Raw genomic sequence first — 15,679 nt, forward strand, 5'->3', positions numbered from 1 at the left:
TATTGGAGGACATTTTTGAGTGCCTTTATGAAGTTCAAATCCAGATTTGAAGCCTATTCTAGAAATTTGGGAGAGTGCATATGTCTTTAGAGTATTTTTTTCACTCAAAAGGACCCATTTTTGGATGAGATATGGCCATTCTCCCAAGGTGTCTCCAGGTGCACAACGAAATGGAAGAAAAGGGGCATAAAGGTGATTTTTGGCCTCTTTTTTGCAAATTTCTCAAAAACTAAGCCCTAGACTAGAAAAGTGGGAAAGTGGGTTTTGAGAGGGGGTCATAATATTTCCAAAAATTCTGGTTTTCCATCATTTGGAGCCCTGAGGAAGAAGCGCTACGTGAACTCCCTGCGCTCCTAGACACAAAATTTCCAAAAAATTGCAATTCTACACCAAAACACAAAATTTTCTCCAAATCCTCCTAAAATTTGTCTAGAGTTGCCCAATGAGGTATGTTATGCCATCATAAATGCATAAAAAATCAAATCTAACTTACCCTTATCCTCTTGGCTGATTAGGGTTTCCTTTATTTTTTGCTTCAACTGCTTGATTTTGACCTTGACAACCTAATTCCTTGTGTAATAATGGATGGCCATTTTCTTTTGCAACTTGTTATCCCTGTTGGCCTTGTTAAGGAGCTTCTCAAGGTCGCAATTGACTTTTCCAAGCCAAAAATCACTGTCCTCATTTATTTCCATTGCAATCCTATCTTCAAAGGTCAATTCTTCCATTGGTGGCTTTTGTTCTCTTTCCCTTTGAAGTTCCTTCCTAAGTGTTAGGATATTCTGACACATAGGAAATAGTTAAGTACAACTTGGTCTAGTGTAGAGTTAGGTATAGAGTTAGGTAAAGTGTGTTTCTTTACCGTTGTACATTTTGTAACTTACAATCCGACGGTCACGATATGTAGTGATCCGACGGTTCATTCTCTCCTCGGTATTACCGACACTTGATCCGTGGCTTGACACCTGATTGGTCCATGACTTCTATTTAAAGCGCATGGAGGGTCATTTGTAGGGAAATCCGTGCATGAGAGAAACATATGTAAATTTTCATTCTTTTATTAATAAATTGCCTGAAGTGGCCGCGTTGGCTCAGGCCGTGGACTGTTTCCCTCTTTGAGGGTTTTAACCACGTCAAAATACTGGTGTATTGATCTGCGATCTGGTTGTGAGCGGTGTCCTTTTGGTGTTCTGTCTGAGGAACTTACCCTGTAAATTCTTACATGGTATCAGAGCTATTTGAGGGCCGCGTCCGTTGGTGATCCAAACCTGAAGCCGGTAGAACTGCATCCGACTGCCGTTTCCTAGATCTGCTGTTTCTGACTGCTTTCGGGTCGAGAGGACTGCTCTGTTGTGTTCAGAGCATCTGTTCCAGTGAGGAACCCCTTTCGTTTCACGCGAAAAGGTTTCCGGTAGCCCTAGCTGCGTCATTTTTAAGATCTGGAGGTATACAATGTTTATTTGCAGTTTACTGTTATTTTCTCTCTGTTTATTTCGGTTTCGGTTTATTTAGCCTTTTTATTACCGGATCTATACCTTTCATTTCTGTGTATGCTCTTTGCCCTGTGACTCTGTGCGATCTGGGCAAATAAGAAACAGAAAGGAAGGATTTTTCTCATGCGTATGCTCTTTTCCCTGCGCCTTAGGGTGATCTCGGAAAATCAGAAACATTGAGAAAAAATATTTAGTTTTCGGCCAAAGCTAACTTTGAGCCGCAAGGTTCATTTTTGAAAATATTTAGTTTTTCGGCTAAAGCTAACTTCGAGCCATAAGGTTCGTTTTCTTTGCATGTCCATGTTGGGTTTTGTGTTTTGTGTTTTGTAGGGAAAAAGAGCTTTCTCAAGGCAAGCACGCAACCCAAAGCACCCCCCCCCCTCTCTCTCTCTCTCTCTCTCAAATTTTTTGTATAGATCAATTGGTTCAAAGCTATTTTAAGAGAGTAGAGGTATTGGGTTCAAGTCTCCACATTTTGTGGGGGCGGACTTTTTCATTTCCGCACATTCCCGCACTTCGTCGGCAACTTCAACAACTTTTTTTCAAAAAGCCATAACTTCTTCATCCGGAAGCCGTTTTTTTTAAACCAGCCGAATTTTTCGAGATCTATCCACTGGAACACTTATTTTCAGCATCTTTAGCTTCAGTTTCCATTGAAATGGAAAGTCAATACCAAGTTACCCTTGACAGCACCAACTACTTCCAATGGTTGGCTTACATTGAGGATTTACTTAGAAGTAAAGGTCTCTTCAGAATAGCCTCAGGCCAAGAAAAGAAACCGAAGGATGAAGATAAGGCTGCTAAATGGCAAAATAGGCAAGATCAAGCACGTGGACTGATAGGGATGTCTATCTCTCCAGATCTTAGATTCCATATTGCAGAAATTGATTCTCCTGATGAAGCAATGAAACAAACCAATAAAGTTTTTGGCATTAAATATGAAATTAGAGCCCATCAACTTGAAAATGAGTTGCTTACATTGGACCCTAATAATTTTTCTTGCATTGAAGATTTCTTGTCCAAGTTCAAGACCCTTAGATATCTTTTGGAAGGTGTTAAAGTTAAGAAAGAAGATAGTAATCTTATCTATTCCATTCTTACAAAGTTGGGACCAGCCTACTCTGTGTTTGTTTCCACCTTCCATTCTACAAGAGAAGCCTTCATTTCTCAAGGAACAGACTACAAGTCCCCTTCCTTTGACTCTTTTTGTGATTCTTTAATAAGAGAACAAGAAAAACTCTTACACCTTGGTCTTCTTAATCTTGGAAACTCTTCCAAGAAAGCGTTAGCCGCCCAGCAGCAACCAAATTCAAAGAATCCCAAGAAGTCATATCCTAAAAAGAATGGTCCTAAACCAAACAAGGGTCCTAAGCAATTTCAGCCCCAAAATGAAAAATCATTTCAACAAAATGATAAGACAAATAAAAACAAAGGGAAGAAGACTGATAGACATTGCAATTTTTGTAATCGAGATGGCCACTTAGAATCAAAATGCTTTAAGAAGATGGAAGCCTTGGAAGCAGCAATGAAGAAGCATAACATCCATTTGGGGCAATCTTCAACTTCAACTTCATCTTCAGGAATGGCACTTTCTGCATGTGGTTGTCAAGCATCTCGGTCTGGCTATGCATTAAATGTATCTTCTTCTTCTCATTCTCATGAGTGGCTCATTGATTCTGGAGCTTCTTATCACATGGCCAAAAACAAAGCCATGTTTTCTTCTTTAAATGATTGTAACACCAAAAATATATATGTTGGTGATGATAGATCTCTTAATGTTGTAGGGACTGGAACTGTTCATCTAGACAATGGTCAGTTTAATGATGTATTATGTGTTCCAACCTTATCCTGCAACCTTCTATCTGTATATCAGATAACTCATTCAGGTGAAGGTAAAATCGTTGAATTTTCACCTCATGATGTTGTAATCAAGGACTTAAGAGATCCTAAACAGATTTTGGCTACTGGCATTGCTGATGATTCTACAAGGTTGTATAAGTTTCATAACTTTGGGTCATCAAATCTTCCCTCAGTATTTGTTGCTCATAACGATGAAGTGAGCAAACTTTGGCATGAACGATTTGGTCACTTAAACTATCGCTCCCTTCAACATCTATGTAAAGAAAATATGGTGACAGGTCTTCCTATGGTATCTTGCAGAGATGGTGTTTGTTCCAGATGTGTACTCAGAAAACATCATCGGGACAGTTTTGAAAAACGTGCCTCTTGGCACGCCTCAGCCCCTTTACAGCTTGTGCATAGTGATTTATGTGGTCCACTTCCAGTTGTGTCATTCTCTGGCTGCAAGTATTTCTTAACTTTCATTGATGATTTCTCCCGACGCACTTGGGTATACTTCTTAAAACTCAAGAGTGAAGTATTTAACACTTTTTTGGCCTTCAAGGCCTTTGTTGAAAAACAATCTGGACATCAGATTCTTAAGTTAAGATCTGATAATGGCGGAGAATATGTTAAAAACACATTCATCAACTATTGCACTGAGAATGGAATTCAAATGCAACATACTGTTCCATATACTCCACAACAAAATGGTGTAGCTGAAAGGAAGAATCACACCTTAAAGGAAATGGCTAATTGTATGCTACAATCTAAAGGACTTGGTCTTAGTTTTTGGGCAAAAGCAATTAACTGCGCAAATTACATAATAAATCGCACTCCTACTAAGGCTTTAAAGAATATCACTCCAGAAGAAGCATGGAGCTCAATCAAACCAGATGTAAGTCACTTTCGTGTTTTTGGAAGTGAAGCGTGGGCCCATATTCCATATGAAAAGCATAAAGCTTTAGAACCTAAGAGTGAAAAATGTACTTTTGTTGGATATTCTGAAGATGTCAAAGGCTATAGACTTATTCCATTTAAGTCCAAAAATGTTATCATTAGAAGAGATGTAAAATTTGATGAAAATATATCGGCCTGCGAGCCTAGTCCGGCGGTTGTGCCACCTCTCCCTATCTCTTCTACTTTTGAAAACATTTCTTCTTCAGATGATGAAAGTGAGGATGACAATCCTCCCCCACCATCTCAGGATCCTCCTTCAGCTCCTGAGCTTCCAAAATGGGTTTGTGCTACTCGAGATGCAGCAGGTGATCTTGCCCGTGATCCTACAGATCAACGACGTACACGTTCTCAGTTCGAGAGAGCCTCTTCTTTACTGGCTCAAGCTCCAGTAAATTATGATCCTGACACCTTTGCAGAGGCTTCAGGCCATCCAGATTGGGAAGTAGCTATGAATGAAGAATATCATTCATTATTGGCAAATGATACATGGGATCTTGTTCCTCTACCAAAGGGACGAAAACTTGTTAGATGCAAATGGGTTTACAGAACCAAGTATGGACCAGATGGGAAAGTTGATAAACATAAAGATCGTCTTGTTGCTAAAGGTTTTTCACAGGTTGAAGGCATTGACTACACCGAAACCTTCTCCCCTGTTGCCAAAATGAACTCTATCCGCCTTGTTCTTTCCCTTGCTGCCTCTTTCAAATGGGAAGTCCATCAGATGGATGTTAAATCTGCCTTCTTGCATGGGGACTTGCATGAAGAAATCTATATGGAACAACCCATTGGCTTCATACAAACAGACTCCAGCCTTGTATGTCGACTTAAGAAATCCCTTTATGGTCTCAAGCAAGCTCCTCGGGCTTGGTATGCCAAAATGGATAGCTTTCTTTTAGAATCTGGCTTTTCTAGGTGTCATTCTGACAATACTGTCTACGCCAAGAAAGTGGGCAACTCTCTTATCATCCTTGTTCTTTATGTTGATGATCTTATCCTTACTGGTAGTGATCCCAACCTTATAAACCATGTGAAGTCTAGCCTCAAAAGGAAATTTGAAATGACAGACTTAGGACACTTACACTATTTTCTCGGTCTTCAAGTCTTACAATCCAAGGAGGGTATTTCCCTTTCCCAGTCCAAGTATGCTTGTGATATTCTACGTCATTTTCACATGGAAGACTGTAAGCTAGCCCCTTCTCCCTTTCAGTCTGGAGTCAAAATTTCAGTCACTTGTCCTTCTCCTGAAGTTGATGCTACATTATACCGTCAACTTGTAGGAAAACTCTTGTATCTAACTCATACTCGTCCTGACCTTTCCTATGCTGTTGGCCTTGTTGCTCGGTTCATGCAAAACCCCCGTGAAAGTCATTGGAAAGCAGCTAAAAGAATACTTCGTTATGTTCGAGGTACAGTTCAGTTTGGGATTCATTACAGTGCCGAAGCATCTCCTCTATTGGTTGGTTTCACTGATTCCGATTGGGCTGGTGACCCTGATGATCGGAAGTCGACTGCCGGTTATGTGTTCACTCTTGGTTCAGGACCTATTACATGGGCTTGTAAGAAACAAGCTGCCATTTCTCTTTCATCAGCAGAAGCAGAGTATCGTGGTGCCGTAGAAGCTAGTAAGGAAGCCTTGTGGCTTCGTCAGATCCTGTCAGAGTTTGGCTTTCAGCAGCAGCATCCGACTACACTTTGGTGTGATAATCAAAGTGCCATTCAGCTATGCAAAGATCCAGTCCAACATCAGCGCAACAAACACATTGAACTGCACATGCACTTCATCAGAAAGCTCATTCACGACCATGTTCTTGAAGTGCAATATTGTTCAACAGATGATCAAGTTGCAGACATCTTCACAAAGGCTCTCACAGAGGCGAAGTTCACTAAACTTCGATTTATGGTTGGAGTTCAGGAAGTTTTCACTAACGGGGGATAGGCTCTAGTGCCTCCTTCCTTCTCCTATTGTGTCATATTTGTAAATCCTTCAATCCTATCCCAAGTTGTTCTTAAGGGGGGATGTTAGAATATTCCGACACATAGGAAATAGTTAAGTACAACTTGGTCTAGTGTAGAGTTAGGTAAAGTGTGTTCCTTTACCGTTGTACATTTTGTAACTTACAATCCGACGGTCACAATATGTAGTGATCCGACGGTTCATTCTCTCCTCGGTATTACCGACACTTGATCCGTGGCTTGACACCCGATTGGTCCATGGATTCTATTTAAAGCGCATGGAGGGTCATTTGTAGGGAAATCCGTGCATGAGAGAAACATATGTAAATTTTCATTATTTTATTAATAAATTTCCTGAAGTGGCCGCGTTGGCTCAGGCCGTGGACTGTTTCCCTCTTTGAGGGTTTTAACCACGTCAAAATACTGGTATATTGATCTGCGATCTGGTTGTGAGCGGTGTCCTTTTGGTGTTCTGTCTGAGGAACTTACCCTGTAAATTCTTACACTAAGACCCATTGTACTTGGTATCTTCCTTGCCACATGTCCTTCATGATGCTCAATATCCTCATGGTCCACCACTTCCTTTCCTTTCATCTCTTGTTTCTTGGCTTTGAATTGCTCTTTCTCCATGACTAGTTGTTTTTCCTTAAGTTGACCGTTTTCTTGCTCAAGGAATGAAATGATGAATTTGGCCCCGTCCAAATTGTCCTTGAGCTCCATGATTTGAGAATCCTTCTCTTTGATGACTTTTTTTAGGCTTTGATGCTCATCATGTACCTCCAAGTCAACTAGGTCAAGATCATTCTCAATGGGCTCCTCATCATGCAAAGAAGCCTCATGATGTGATGGTGATCCTTGTTCTGCTGATGTAGTAGGCTTGGCCCCTCCCTCAATTTGAGGAGAAAACACAAGGCTTCTGCCTTTATGACATGTCTTGGTCACCTCAGGCCTAGGTGCCTTGGAAACCTCATAATGTTTTCTTGATGACCCCACCTCCATGGGATGTATTGACATGGTTTGGTGCTGGCTTGGTGAAGTGGTTATATGCATTTTCAAGGCTGCCTCAATGAAGGTGTCCCATGTCATGTTCTTCTCTATAAACTGATGGATTACTATAACACTTATCAGGCTATGGTGAAAGAGGCTTGGATAATTCACTTTTCCTTTCAATTGCACCCTTTTAGACAATTTGGTTAGGCTCCTATACAAGTAGCTGGACAAATTTAGAGACTTGGCAGCTATAAAGTGCATGAGCAGTATTATGTGGTATTGATATAGCGTGGAAAATCTTCCCTCACATGTGAGGAACTTCATGACAACCTTCATCAAAGATTCATATCTCTCCAACAAGTATCTGAATGGGAAAACATTTGAGTGAGCTCCATTGCATTATGATTTCAAGTAGCGTTTGTACTCTTCTAGGTGTAGGTTCATGCCTTTGAACCAATTTTCACCATCATTTCGTATGCATGTAGCTTGAGATATGGAATCCACTGAAAAAATGAAATTATTCCCTGCGATGGTGATCTTGTCTTCCTTCAAGGTTAGGGAAAATATACCTGTGAGATGCTCATGGCAACCTACTTCCTGCACTCTTTGACAAAACCCTAAACAATTGACATCTTCAAAGAATTTCATGACAAATGGGGAGGAGGCGATTTCATTGCAATTAGAGGACTCAAACCTCAATATATTTCCCCCCTTGTTGTACTTACTCTTCTCTGATGGTGATGAGACAGGCTCCATACTCAAACCCTAGGTGAAAGGCAAACAAAAACAGTGAAATTTGTTGTTGTAAGGGAATGAGGTGGTATGATGGAATTAGGAGTTGCCTAAATTTGTAAGGAAATTTAAGAGGGTATGGTATGATGTTAGTGAGTAGGGGAAAAAGGAATTTTGGGAAATGAGTGAGGGGAGAGGCTAGAAAAGGCCAAAAGACGGGCTTGTCCTAAAAAGAGATAGGGGAGATTAGGGTTTAGAGGAAAATGATAGAAAAAGAGGGGATAAGGCTATGTGATGGATGGAAATGGTGTTTTGGCTGCAAACAGAGGTGTAGGGAAAAGGAATCTAGGGTTTAGGGCAGCAACTCATCATTTTAGGATCAAAGCCATGAAAATCATGTAAACCCTAAAAGAAGAAGTATTTGATCCTTTTCTTGACATATGAGGCAAAGGAGGGCATGAAAATGATTAACCTTACTTTTATAGAGCCTGGAAGATGAAATGACTGAAGAGGAGCTTTGAAAATGAATTTTGGTGGTAAAACAACAATTTTGGACAACTCTGCCCCGTGCACAGCGAAGGCTTCTTATGCGCAACGTGTTATCCAGGTGCACAACGAAGGCTCTATGTGCGCAGCGAGAGTCAATTTTTGCCAGTGAGGGCTATGGAATCACAATTTTTTGCAAAGGAGAGGGGGGAGCTCGATGATAGGATGGTAGAAAAGTGAAAATGAGTGTGAATGAGCTCCTCCATGTGCTTTTATAATTTTCTTTTGGTGTCTAAGTGATTAATGAGGTAGGATGGCCCACCTCACCAATTCACTTTCTTTTTGAGTTTTGTAGCCTTAGGACCTTTTCTTGTAACTTTAGAACCTTAGGAACATTATTACATCTAAAAACATAAATTACATTTGAAATCAAGTTTTATTGAACAAATTTACCTATTGCTACTCCTCATTTGTTGGATTTATACATGAAATGACTGATTTTGTGACCTTAACCCTAATGACCTAATGGTGACACCGAGCTGAATGGAGACCATGATGATTTCAATGAAGTGATATTAATGATGTTTTCATGATGGTAGACTCAATTGAGTGATGAAAGTGACCGGCATATGAAATTCTTGAGAGAGTGGACATAGCCCTAGACACACTAGCCAGTGACCAAATTTTTATTTGAAGACTCACTAAGATGAAAAAAATTGACTTGACACACTAACAACACCTTGTAAGAGCATATTTGATCACTGGTGATAGGCTGAACTGACTGACACTAACACCCTCACAGATAACCTTACTTTTTTTGCAACTTGGGAACCCAACCAATTCATTAGCAAAACAATATTGTGCCCAACCCAAAGTCTCCCTTTCTCTAAAATTGCTTTGTCCACGCCTTATCACAACCATATGCTTGAATCCTACAATTCCTATTCTGAACTTCTCCTAAAACACTTCATCCTTAGGACACCTAGAATTCACTGACACTCCTTGGCACACACTCTTATTTGTTCATTTCCAAGCATTTTGACCTAGTTCTCCCTTGTGTTCCCTTGACTCTCCCTAACACTCCTCACCATCCATTGACACTGTCTGCCATGTGTTAGCACACATTTTCATTCCTTGTCATGCCTTGGCACTCCTTATCTATCATGCCCTCACAACTACCCTTACTTTTTTTTAGACTTGGCTGGAACCCAACCAATTCCTGCCCCGACAACAACAAATTAACCAAGTCATAGTTACTACAACTAGACTATGCCTTGTTAACCTAAGAACTGACTATAACACATCTTAGGCTATTCCTGTTCAATTTCAACTCATCCCACTTAACAAGTTACAAATTCAAGGCTCACGTCCAACCATGGCCATAAAACAACTACGAAACACAATTTACATCTTGACATGACATAACACATGGAACGCCTAAGAATCCCTTAGCCCTATGTGGCGTGTGTTAGCATCCCCTACATTTCTTTGCATGATCTGCACTCCTTAGCACACCCTAGCACTCTATGACATGCCCTGGCACTCTAACATTCTTTGGCACTGCCTAGCATATAACCTTCTCACTCCTTCCTTAGAAAACTTGGAACTTGTTGACACTCCCTATCACACAATCTTATATCTTCATTTCCATGCATTTTGAACTAGTTCTCCCTTGTGTTTCTATGGCACTCCCTAACATTCATTGGCATGCATTGACACACCCTGGCACATGGCACATCTTGGTATGTTGCCTTGGCACTCTAGCATTCCTTGGCACTACCTAACATATCTTGTCGCTCCCTCCTTACCACACCTAGAACTCACTAACACTCCCTGTCACACACTCTTATTCATTCATTTCCATGTATTTGAAACTAGTGATCCCTTTTATTTCCTTGGCACTCCATAACACTCCCTGACATGCATTGGCACACCCTAGCACCTGGCACATCTTGGCATGTTTCCCTAGCCTCTAGCATGCCTTAGCACTACCTACCATACCTTGTTACTCCCTCAACACACCTGTATCTCACTGACACTTCCTATCACAAACTCTTATTTGTTCATTTGCATGCACTAATTTGACCTAGTGCTCCCTTGTGTTTCCCTGGCACTCCCTAACACGTCCTAGCACATGTTGACACACCCTGGCACTTGGCACCTAGCAATCTAGCATGACTTAGTGCAACCTAGCATACCATGTCACTCTCTCCTTAGCACACTTGGAACTCGTTGACACTCCCTGTCACACACTCTTATTCATTCATTTCCATGCATTTTGACCTAGTGCTCCCTTATGTTTCTCTGGCACTCCCTAACACTCCTTAGCACACATTGGCACACCTTGGAACTTGGCACATCTTGGTATGCTTCCCTAGCACTCTAGCATGCCTTGGCAGTAATGCATAACATACCTTGTCACTCCCTCCTTAGCACAACTGGAACTCGCTGAATGTAATGTTCCAAACTAGGAAAAATAGTGTGATGCAAAGCAGACAATAAAAATAACACCATAAAATTAAATCAAACCATCAGACCACAAAAACTGTCTGACATGTGTTAGAATGCCTTTTCATTCCTTAGCATGCCCTAGCATTCCTTAGATATCATTCCCTCACAACTACCCTTACATTTTTTGCAACATGGGAACCCAAAAAAATCCCGCCTCAACTATAACAACAACTTAACTATAACAACAACTTGACCAAGTTACAATTACTACAACTAGACTATGCCTTGTTCACCTAAGAACTTCCTATAACTCATCTTAGGCTACTCATGAATAATTTCAACTTATCCAACTTAACAAGTTATGAAGACAAGGCTCACATCAAACTGTAGTCATAAAATTAGACAACTAAGAAACAAGTTTTACATCTTGACATGCCATAACATCTGGCATGCCTAATAATCCCTTGGCACTATGTAGCACGTGTTAACATCCCCTGCATTTCTTGGCATGCTTTGGAACTCCCTAGCACTCCCTGACACTTAGCACACCTCGTACTCCCTAGCTAACACTCTCTGTTGCACTTTTATTCATTCATTTCCGTGCATTTGAAGCTACTGCTCCCTTGTGTTTCCTTGGAACTTGGCCCTAACACTCCCTAGCATGTGTTGGCACCACACCCTGGAACTTGGAACTTCTTGGCATGCCTTAGCACTTGGCATGTCTTGGCATGACTAAAATGCCTTGGAACTATCTAGCATATGTTAGTACTTCCTGTAATTCCCTGGAACACCTTGGCACTCCCTAGTTGTCATGCCCTCTTAGATAGCCTTACTTTTTTTGCAACATGGGAACCCAACCAAGTCATTGACAAAACAATGTTGTGCCCAACCCAAATTCTCCCTTTTTCTGAAACTACTTTGTACACACCTTATCACAACCATAGGCTTGCCTCCTTCAAGTACTATTCTGAACTTATCCTAACACACTTTGTCCTTGGGACACTTGGAATTCACTGACACTCCTTGGCACATTGCACTCTTATTTGTTCATTTCCAAGCATTTTGACCTAGTTCTCCCTTGTGATGCCTTGGCACTAGCTAGTATACCTTTTCACTCCCTCCTTAGCACACCTGGAACTCGCTGACAATTAATTTCCATGCATTTGAAATGAGTTCTCCCTTGTGTTTCCCTGGCACTTGGCCCTCACACTCCCTAGCATGCATGGATAAAATATTTGCAAAATTTTTCCATATCCTACTATCTAGGGTTTGGTTTTTGAATAAATAAAAATGTGATAATTGAAGATATAATCATGGGATATGATATAAAAATCCTTAAAATTAATTATGCAAATAGATTTTAGGTCAACCATGCCAAGTTGGAGGTCCACCAAGTCGAATTTCAAAAAGTTCTAGAACCCTGTTAGCAATTCTGGCCTGGTGAAATTGTGAAAAATGGGTCTCAAACTGCCACCTATAACTCCAAGATAGTAAACTCTACATAAAAAATGAGAGAGGATTTTGTTTTTGGGTAAGTTATGAACAAACATCTCCTCCCATTTTCAAAAATACTTTCCCATTTGTTCAGAATCCAAGCTTGAAGTTGGTCACACAGAAATGAAAGAAATCTTGACAAAAACATTGCAAATAGTTGACTTGAATGAGGTTTTGAGTGTTGTTGAAGACCTGTGAAAAAAATTGGAGATGTAAAATACACCTTGGAGCCTTTAAACCATGGAAAAACATCATTTTATCCTATTCAAACTTGATTCCAAAACTAACCATCCAGAAGTGTAGCGAAATGAGCAGCAAGGAAGACAAACTCATTTCTCTTTAACGATAAAATCTGTGAAAACATTGAAGGAGGTTATTGTTCTTGGTTCCATGCTTAATGAAACCTCATTTTGTTTTCCAAAATTTATCTCCATTTGTTCATAATAAACACTCATAAGCTTCACATGAGTACATGAATGCATTAAACACCTTGATATTTAAGCTCTTTAATAATCGTGAAAAGGGCTTACAAATTTCCATCATGGTGAAATTTTGTTCTTGATACATTTTTTTCTTACATTTTTTGAACAAAATTGACATTTTAACCACACCTGTATGCAAATCAAGTCACGGGAATGTGAAATGACTTGGCTCATAAGGCTAACAATTCATTATTTTTAAGATTGTCTTAATGGTTTACTTGCCTGCCTTTTTGTAGATGTGTGATCACTTTTTAATTTGAAGTGCCATGTCCTAACACACATAACGAGATAGTGATAGAAGCCCAAAAGTGTCACTATTGGTGCACTCTGCACACAATTTAGGCAATGCACACAATTATTAAATATTTGATGTTGACATATGGAATTTCTTATTGTTTAGGGGTGATTTAAAACTTACATTGATCTCTATTCTTAATGGCAATTTGTTCTAAATACATAGTGGTTATTGTGCGCACATGCTAATGGTATTGGTCATGGTTCATTAGTTGTAATTACACACTTTGGAATTTTACAAATATATCGTTTGGGTCACAATTATATGGTTACAAACTACCCAACTATAAATAGTGACAAATTGATGATAAATGGATGACATTTGAATGTTACAAATGTGTAAGTAGTCCACATTCAACCTTTTTGTCTTCATTTTCCTTAGTAACAACAACAAGTTTGAATATTTCCTTTATTTATCATCGCAAACACAACTCATTGTCATCCTAAACATAGTTAATATTATTGGTGTATGATCTCTTAATTGTGGAATGGTTTGTTGACGATGATAATAAACTCTCAATCTCCAATGCTCATGAATATGATGAATGAATCATATAATGCCTTACTTGTATGGACACAAGTTATGATTCATTTTCTATTTTTGTTGTTCCATTGTATATATGCTTCACTAGCATCTCATGTGATATGGTTAATTGAGCAAGTTTTATCTTTCATTTTTCAAGAATAATTTCGTTGCATGAATAAGCATAGTTGTCTAATTAAAATCATTTGAAATTTGTTAATAATTCATGGTTTTTTTTACTATTCGCACACTTATCCCTAGCGTTTTACTTTTAGAGTTAGTAGTGTCAAATCACTAGTCTTCATTAAGGAAATTTCTTTCCTTACTCAATGACCTAGCTTAGCTTGATCTTTAATAGTTCCCCCCTCGACAAGGATATCCTTCTTGTAGTCTAAATAGTGAGAGAATGCCACCAAGGTGACATTGGGTGGTTTGCTTGAGAGTTACCTTTTCGGCATTATGGGTGGGGTCAAGACTTTCTTTTTCTATGAGGGTGTTTGAGTGGAGACTCAACTTAGAAAATGCTTACAAGAAAATTAGTTTCCCTTGTTGCCATCACCTAAACTACTTCCAATCAAATCATGTTCTTTTAATAACATGTAATTTTGATAAATAAATAATTTACTAAAATAAAGAAAATAAGATTAATATTATTATTGTTATTTTTTGTATATGGCATAATCTACAACTATAGGGAGATTGTACTTACGTGACATGGGATCTATCGTATCCACTACCACAATCACCTCCAAGTGTACCCACATTGCCTCACATGTGGCACACTGAGCTAATAATTGTTTAAACCAACAACATCATAAGAAATTCCTTAACAACCCATTCTATCATGATCTACACCATGGGGAAAATTAAAACTAACTTTTAATATTAAAAAATATAGCCATTTTATTTTATTTGAAAATCAATTTTAATATATAATTTGAGGAAGTCGGCTCAAATAAAACTCTTTTGCAAGTGAGAGGAGTATAAATAAATATTTCACTAAATTTTCAGGTTGGATGTTATGGGTAAAAATTGGCATTTCGAAAGAAATGAACAGGGGGCTCATATGAAACAAACGAAGGTTTTAGGTTGGCTTGATTGAAACACATGCATGTGAGATCAATAAGCCTCTCCCATTTACATAATTCTGCCAGCCATATTTCGACCATCTTCCCACGCCTGCCCGAATCCTTTGTTTCTGCACTTCAAATTGTTGGGATTCTAAGATGTTTTTCACTCTCCTTGTTTTTCTCTTTTTCACAATTCAATTTTCTTGCTTTATTTTTTGAGTTCTTCCTCTACTTTTATTTTCTTATCGAAATTTCAGCTCTCATTGAGAGGGTTTTTCCGTCATGGTATAACTGTGTGGAAAGGAATTGGTTGATCACGAGGGAAAAATGATGAAACAGTAGATGCCATGAATTTGGGTTTTTGGGTGCTTTGGTGGTAAACCCTAGGTGTTATAAATCATAGAATCTTCCTTGATAATTGACATTGTTTTACAACTTGGCACTGTTTTTGCAATGGTAGAACCTAGCTGATCCAAATCTCTATGGTGGGCTGGATTTTTGATAGATCTGCGTGTTTTGTGTCCCCAAAGCTCGAAATCTCAACCACTCGAGTGATTTCATATTCTATCAGTGCTTATAATAGCAATTGAACTAGGGACAACTATTTGGGAACTACCAATTCCATATCTTCCATATCCCTTATATTGTGCAATTTGCCCACTATACTAGTGTAGTCATCCTTTGTCGATGGACTGTTTGCATAGTTTGAATTCGCATTGTATTGCCCATTGCATGATTTATTCTTCCACCCTTACAAAATCTGTAGTCCACGCTATTAAATCATGCAATAGTTCATCTTTTGTGCAATCCCTGCATTTCCGGTCCTAAGTAGAGGAATCACGAAATTTATGTCAAACAATCGTTGGATACAGACAAAACCTCTTCAATCACATTGCTTCAAACTATAGTTAC

Source organism: Pinus tabuliformis, chromosome X (assembly GCF_031772625.1).
Source record: "Pinus tabuliformis cultivar Carrire ecotype Pingquan chromosome X, CPIR1, whole genome shotgun sequence".
NCBI lineage: Eukaryota > Viridiplantae > Streptophyta > Pinopsida > Pinales > Pinaceae > Pinus > Pinus tabuliformis.